Here is a 7,253-nt window from a genome sequence, read left to right as displayed (position 1 = left end):
AAGTCTTGTTGTACTTTTGGAAAAAGGCTTTATGGAAATGTCTTAGTTACTTTTCTTATTGCTAAGACGAAACACTCAACACCCCCAAATTGAAAGAGTAAAGGTTTACTTCAGCTCACAGTTTGTAGAGGTGTTAATCCGCAATCAGCTGGCTGCAAGGCAGGGTGGCAGGGCAGAGGGGCATCATAGAGGAGAAATAGACCATGAATGAGGAGGGAGGAAGCACGGGCACTGAAGCAGCAGCAACAACCCTCCTTTTTTCTTTTATCCCATTCAGGCTATAAGCCTTTTGGCTGATGCCGCCTGCACCCAGAAAGAGGCTTCTGTTACCCAGACCCAGAACAATGGTAAACAAATGAGTAGACTAATTTAGTGCTACATACCCTTAATCCCAGTATGGTACACAATAGATCCAGCCACTCTAGAAAGTCTATGAGCCAGGAGGCTTTGAGAGGACACCTAGACATAAGCCATTATAGGAAAGAAACCTTACTAATTATAAAACAAATATATGAGAAAAAAACAGTGAAAAACTAAGTCAAATCAAATTCAAATAAGTAAAGCCCTTTATGGCATTTACCCTAAATTTCCTATGCTAAAACTTTAGATCTCCCTACACTTTTCAGTTTTTTCTTATTTTATCTGCATGAAAATTAAGAAATACTTATTTCTATCTTTTGCACTTTTTGTCCATTATGTGCAGCAGTGAAGTGTGGGGAAACAATTGACAAAAGAGGTAAACACAGGCCCACAGTTATCTCTGAACTTCGTCATTCACTACTTTTTTGTGTCCTTGTTCCTTTTCAGTGTGAAACCTACACTTCTATCCTCCTTGTTCTTTCTCAGAGAGTGTATTTTTGCAATTGTCCACATTTTTTCTTTGGAGTCATGAAAAGTTACCACTTTCCCCTTCTGTACTGAATCATTTGCTTTCTAGTAAAACACATTAACTATGTCAGGGGGAAAACAAAGAAATTTACCTTAATCTCTAAGTTATTGCGGTATTCTATTTCCTTTTATGGTAACACCCTTCAAAAGATTGTTCACACTGTTGTCATTACTTACAGTTTACTCCCTCCATTCCCCTGTACTTGGCCTTTCTCCTTCACTATACCTCCAAAATAATTTGAGTTAATGGGCAATTCAACATACAACTGCCTTTTTTTTTCTAGAAAAATTTTCTTGACTTCATGGCATTCTGGTTACTTGAACTCAAGAGCTCCTGCTTTTCATGTCCAGCCTTTACTTTCCCGGACCTCTAAATAATTTTGAACTCTGGAGTCCAGTCTCTTTTAAGTATTTTACTTTGTAGAGGTTATCACCAAGTCTGATGATTAAAAGCCATGTATACCAGTCACGACTAAAAGAATGTTTTATGATAATAAACATGTTCTATATTGTTCTATCCAATTTATTTCCTAGTTTCTAAGAATTAAAATTTTAAAATTTAGTTGGTAGCCACACTACTAACTTTACAGTGTTCATTATCCATGTGTGTCCAGTGGCTACTACTCTGGATAGCACAGATGGACACTTTAACATCTATTTCCTGCTTTGCACTTTTCTTTTCCAGCTTCATATATTATCCAGCATCTCCCCTTAAAGATCTATGGTATTAAGTTTCACATATATTCTATTCAAAAAAAGTATTTCCTTTCTGTATTCATTACTCTTGAATCTGCTTTGCCAAGTATTTCTTCTTCACTAAGTGGCAGTAACAGTTGCTCTAAAACACAGATTAATTCCTGTCATGTCAGTGCTATTGGTAATTCACTATTCCTTTAGAAAGTCTTTTCCATTGTACTTTTCAGATATATCCATATCGCACCATCACTCTACTCTAAGACACCATCATTCCTTGCCTTTACTATTAAAATAGCTCCATAACTGCTCTATCTACCCTCTTGTTGCCCTATTGTTCATTTTCTTCAGTAGTCATAGAGATCTTTAACAAGTAATAATAAATCAGGAAAGACCTTATGCTTAAGCTCTAATTGCTTTTTATAAATACCTAGCCTCGTCTACAAAGCCTGAATGTTGCAATCCCTTGTTCACTTTTATAATATTTCTTTGTACCCTCATCTTTATTTTGCTGCAGCCACCATGTTGACTGAGCACACCATGTTATTTCTCCTCTGCAACATTTCTCCCAGCATAGATGCCTCATTTTCATAATTTAGGTCTCCACTTAGATAATCCCCTGTTATGGTTTATCTCAAGAATGACTCCCAAAACTCTCATATGCTCAGAGGCAGGGCTTCTAGAAAGTAATTGGATCATGCTGTAGCTCACTGCGCTGTTAGAAGGTAGTATTATAGGATAGTTTCTTTATAAATGGCTCTCCAATCGAAAGCATTCCAAGTTCTTCTTGCCTCTAACAAAGAATTGGATGAGATGAGCCCCCAAACAGTGCCAGATGTTTATTTGAAAAGTGAAAGATAAATGAGTATGGGACAAACCAAATCTGCAGAGCAAACTTTGGCAGAACAAAGTGAAAAAGAGGATTAAGGCAAAAGTGAAAATACATGTGCTGTCTGAGAAATGTAACCATCATTTAAACTCATGCACGATGATAGTGGCTTTCCATGAAGGTCCATCTTTTTTTATCCCATCTACATCTTTTTTTTTTTCCATCCACATCTTGTAGGAGCTCTGAGAAGACCTACATAGGTGTTTTTGTGGAATCTTGTAATTGACAGATCCTACTCATTTCCCCAGTCAGCTTTTCCATGTCCTATCTATGACCTCTTAGTCACCCTTAGGAAGAACCCATATTCTTTTTTATAAGAGTAGAATTAATATTTTATTATCATTTATCATCAGATGGCAGCTGGGTAGATAATTTGCATACTTTTTTTTATAAATTAAAAAAAACTAGCTGATAGTTATGTTCTTCAGAAAACACAGACTGACTCATTAATGGTGGTTTCAAGCTTCTCCTTATTACTGCCAGAACTCTCATTCACTTTCTCCCCCTTTTTAAAAAACTGGAAGGTTGGCATCACTTGACTTCACAATCAGCAGCAACATCCTGACAGTCATCCACATCTACTTCAAGGAACAATACATTGGAATATTTTTCAGACAGGGAGTGAAAAAAAGGCTTGATCATTTTGCAAGGGCCACACCACGTGACTAAGAAATCAACTACTACAAGTTTATCTCCTACACCAGCCAGGGCTTCCTGAAAGGCCTCTTTGCTTTCAATCTACTGCACCATGCTGGCTGCTGGGGACCTAATGAGCTACTGAAGCAAATGATAGAAGCAGACCCATATTCTTCACCATGGCCTAAGAGAGCAACCTGATGCAAGATGACTCTTAAGATTGACCCAGCTCCTCTGGACCCAGCTCATGGGTCCTATCTTCTATATCAGCAGGACCTGGTAGGAAAAGGCAAGTCAGTGGGAATGTGACCTGGAAAGGTATCTCTTCCTCCCTGGCTCCTCCATTCTCTCTTTGCTTCCTGGCTACCATGATGTGAGCAGTTTTCCTCTATGCCAGGACCTTTTACTGTGTCTTTTCTGCATTGGAGCCTACCAACCAGGGACTGAAACATCTAAAACTGCAAGTAAAAATAAACTATATTCAGATATCAGAATCAGGTATTCTGTCCCAGCAAAGTGAAAGTGATTATGACAGTCTCCAGATTACCCTAATTAAAATAGCATTTTCCTTTCTGTCACTATCATATTTACCTTCTTGTGATTTGTTCATTGTATCTGCAATTATCTATATCATCTTATCAATTTACTTACATGTTTATTGCTAGCCACTTTCCTAATGACAGTACGAATTCTTTGAGGGATAGACGATAATTCTTAAATTGTAGTCTCAGCCTAACATATTATTGATACACACCTTAAATACTCATAGAAGATTGACATAGAGGCTGCCCTCTTGGGACCTCTCCAGACCCAGTCCAAGCCCAGGCCCAATGAGTGTGTGGGAGAGCTTCCAGGCTCCCCTGTACCTGCTGGACCTCTCCTGACCAAGCCCAGGCCCGCTGCATGAGTGAGACCTTCCGCCGCACTCTTGAGAACCCCTGCACCCCTCCAGAGTCACCCCAAACCACCACATGAGTGAGAACTTTCACCGTGCTCTCAGAATCCCTCCAGACCCACCCCAAGCCTAGGCCCTGGAAGTCTGTGGGAGAGCTTTCATGTACCCCTGCACCTCCTGGACCCCTACAGACCCAGCCCAGGCCTGGTATACAGGCCTGGGGTGAAACTGCAGCTGAAGTCCCTGCAGAGAGACTAGGGGCCAGAACCACCCAACTAATCCAGGAACAGAACATCTTGCCAGTGGGGCAAAATAGGTGCACTTCCAAGGGCTGCAGCAGGAAGGAGCTGAGCACAGCAGCAAGACCCAAGCCAGGCACAACTGGATGAACTCAAACTTAGTAGATCTGCAACTGAATTTCAGTAGGTGCTTAGGTTATACCTGCACAGAAGCTCTACACCAAAGGTCAGAGGACAGTGCTATATAAAATGACAGAAAGAGCAAAATGTAATCTCAGGCCCCGAGGTCACCTACAACAAGTGCAGAGGATACTAGTACAGAAGAATTTGGGAATCACATAGCTGAAATGTTTGAATCAATAATGTCTGAAGTAAAGAAACAACTCAGAAAAATATAGAGGAACTCAGATGAGAAAAAACCTCTGAAATAAAAAATCTCTGAATTAACAGTGTCTGACTTAATCAAATGCAGAAACATATAGAGAAAATCAGATCAGAAATAATTTCTGAAGTATAAGAATAACTGCTTCTCAAGAAGACACTGATAAAAAATTAGTGGAGATTAGAAAAATGACAGATTCCTTGAATGAGCAATACAGGAAAGAAATAGATTGCATGAAGCAGAGTCAAAGAGATATAGAGGAATATAAGATCTCAATCACAAGCTTGCAAAACCGTTTGAGTGAAAGTGAAGATAGAATTTCCGATCTTGAAGACACTGTCACAGTTAGTGGCAAGGTAAAAAAAGATCTCTTAAAAACAACTAGGATGCAGGAAAAAATAATTCATCACCTGCAAGATGACACAAAGATGAACAACATGTGACTAATCAATGAGAAAGAAGGAGCCAATACAAATGATATAAAAAGAATTTGGGCAAAAGTAATAGCAGAAAACTTTCCAACTATGAGGAAAGAATCTGACATTCAGGTAACTGAAGCATACAGAACACTAAAATAACTTCAACACAATTAAAAACACAGACATATAATAGTCAAGATCCCAGAAATCCTGCACAAGAACAATATACTGAAAGCCACTAGAGAAAAGAAACAGATCACATTTAAAGGAAAACTCATCAGAATAACAGCAGACTTCTCTTTACAAAACATGAAGGCAAGAAGAGCATGGAGCAAAGTACTTCAAATCCTCTATGAAAAAAATTCCAGCCCAGACTACTATACCCTGCAAAGCTCTCTTTCAAGTTTCATGGAAAAATGAAATACTTCCATGACAAAGAACAACTAATGAATTTCATAATGACAAAGCCAACCCTACATAGACTACTAAAAGATGTTCTAGAGAGGGACCAAAATGATCAGCACTCCATGAATGAAAAAGAAGGAACCCACTGAATATGGCAAACAGAGGAGAAAAAGGAGTAAACAATAGCAGGTAAATAACATGTAGATCATAAATCAGTACATCTCAATTATAACCATCAATGTCAATAGACTCAATTCACCAATTAAAAGAAATAGACTGGCACAGTGGATTAGGAAACAAAATCCAACAATATGCTGTATACAAGAAACACACTTAACTCATAAAGAAATTCATATGCTGAAAGTCAAAGGATGGAAAGCAATACTACATGCCCCAGCACCTCAGAAAAAAGCAGATGTAGCAATCCTATTCTCAGACGGTCTCAACTTCAAACCACGAATGGTCAAATGAAAGAAAGAATGCCACTATATACTGGTTAGGGGAAATATTCAAGAGGAAGAGGTGACACTCATAAATATGTATGTACCAAACATGGGAGCACCCAACTGTATAAGATAAATCTTAATGGACATGAAAAATCTGATATCCAATACCACAATGTTAACAGGAGATGTTAACACCCCCTTATCCCAAAAAGATAGGTCACCCAGACAAAAAATTGGCAAAGAAGTAGCAGAACTGAACCAGAGCTTGGAACAAATGGACTTCGTGGACATATACAAAGTGTTCCCCCCAACCACAGATGAATGCATATTTTTTTTCAGCTGCACATGGGTCATTTTCTAAAATAGACCACATACTAGTCCATAGGTCAGGGTTAAGTATATGCAAGAAAACAGAAATTATCCCATGCGTATTATCTGACCACAGTGCAATAAAACTGGAAATAAAAAACAAAAACCAGGAAAAAAACCCCTAAATACGTGGAAATTAAATGACACCCTACTCAGCAAGCAATGGGTCATAGATGAAATTAAACAAGAAATTCAACAATATCTACAGTTCAATGAAAATTCAAGCACAACTTACCGGAATTTATGGGATGAAATGAAAGCAGTTCCCAGAGGGAAATTAATACCTGTGAACTCACACATTAGGAAAACAGAATGGGAACAAATAAACACCCTAATGCTGCACCTTGAACATCAAGAAAAGAAAGAGCAAACTAAACCCAGAGTCCAAAGATGTGAAGAAATTATAAAGAGAAATTAATTCTGTTGAGACGAAGGAAGTAGTTCAAAGAATTAATGAATCAAAAAGCTGGTTCTTTGAAAGATTAAATAAAATCGATAAGCCCCTAGCTAACCTCATCAAAAGGAGGATAGAAGAGATTCAGATACAACCAATAAGGAATGAAAAGTGTGTAACTACCACAGACCCAGTGGAAATTCAGAAGATTATCAATAGCAACTTTGAGAACCTTAACTCTCACACAATAGAAGACAGAGACGAAATAGACAGATTGCTGGAAAGCAACAAATTACCAAAACTGAATCAAGAAGGTATAACAACTCTCAATAACAGCCAATGAAAATATGGAATGTAGTAAACCTATGGAGAATGAAAAGTCCAGGTCCTGATGGATTCACAGCTGAATTCGACAAGAAATTTATGGAAGATATAATCCCTATACTCCTCAAACTCTTCAATGAAATTGAAAAGGAAAGAGTTCTCCCAGAATCATTCCTGTAGGCAAGTATTATACTCATACCAAAAACCAGGGAAAGATGCAACTAAAAAAGAGAACTACAGGCCAATTTCCCTCATGAACATAGATGCAAAAATC

General features: G+C 38.3%; 1 pseudogene; it reads right to left on the bottom strand.

The window, feature by feature from the left end:
- Window positions 1-2,894: 2,894 nt before the first annotated feature.
- LOC101582585 lies at window positions 2,895-3,220 on the bottom strand (annotated as a pseudogene).
- Window positions 3,221-7,253: the final 4,033 nt, after the last annotated feature.

This window comes from Octodon degus, unplaced genomic scaffold (assembly GCF_000260255.1).
Source record: "Octodon degus isolate 3935 unplaced genomic scaffold, OctDeg1.0 scaffold00055, whole genome shotgun sequence".
In the NCBI taxonomy this organism is placed as follows: Eukaryota; Metazoa; Chordata; class Mammalia; order Rodentia; family Octodontidae; genus Octodon; species Octodon degus.
Note: the sequence above shows the minus strand (reverse complement) of the source record. Positions and strands in the feature narration are given on the sequence as shown.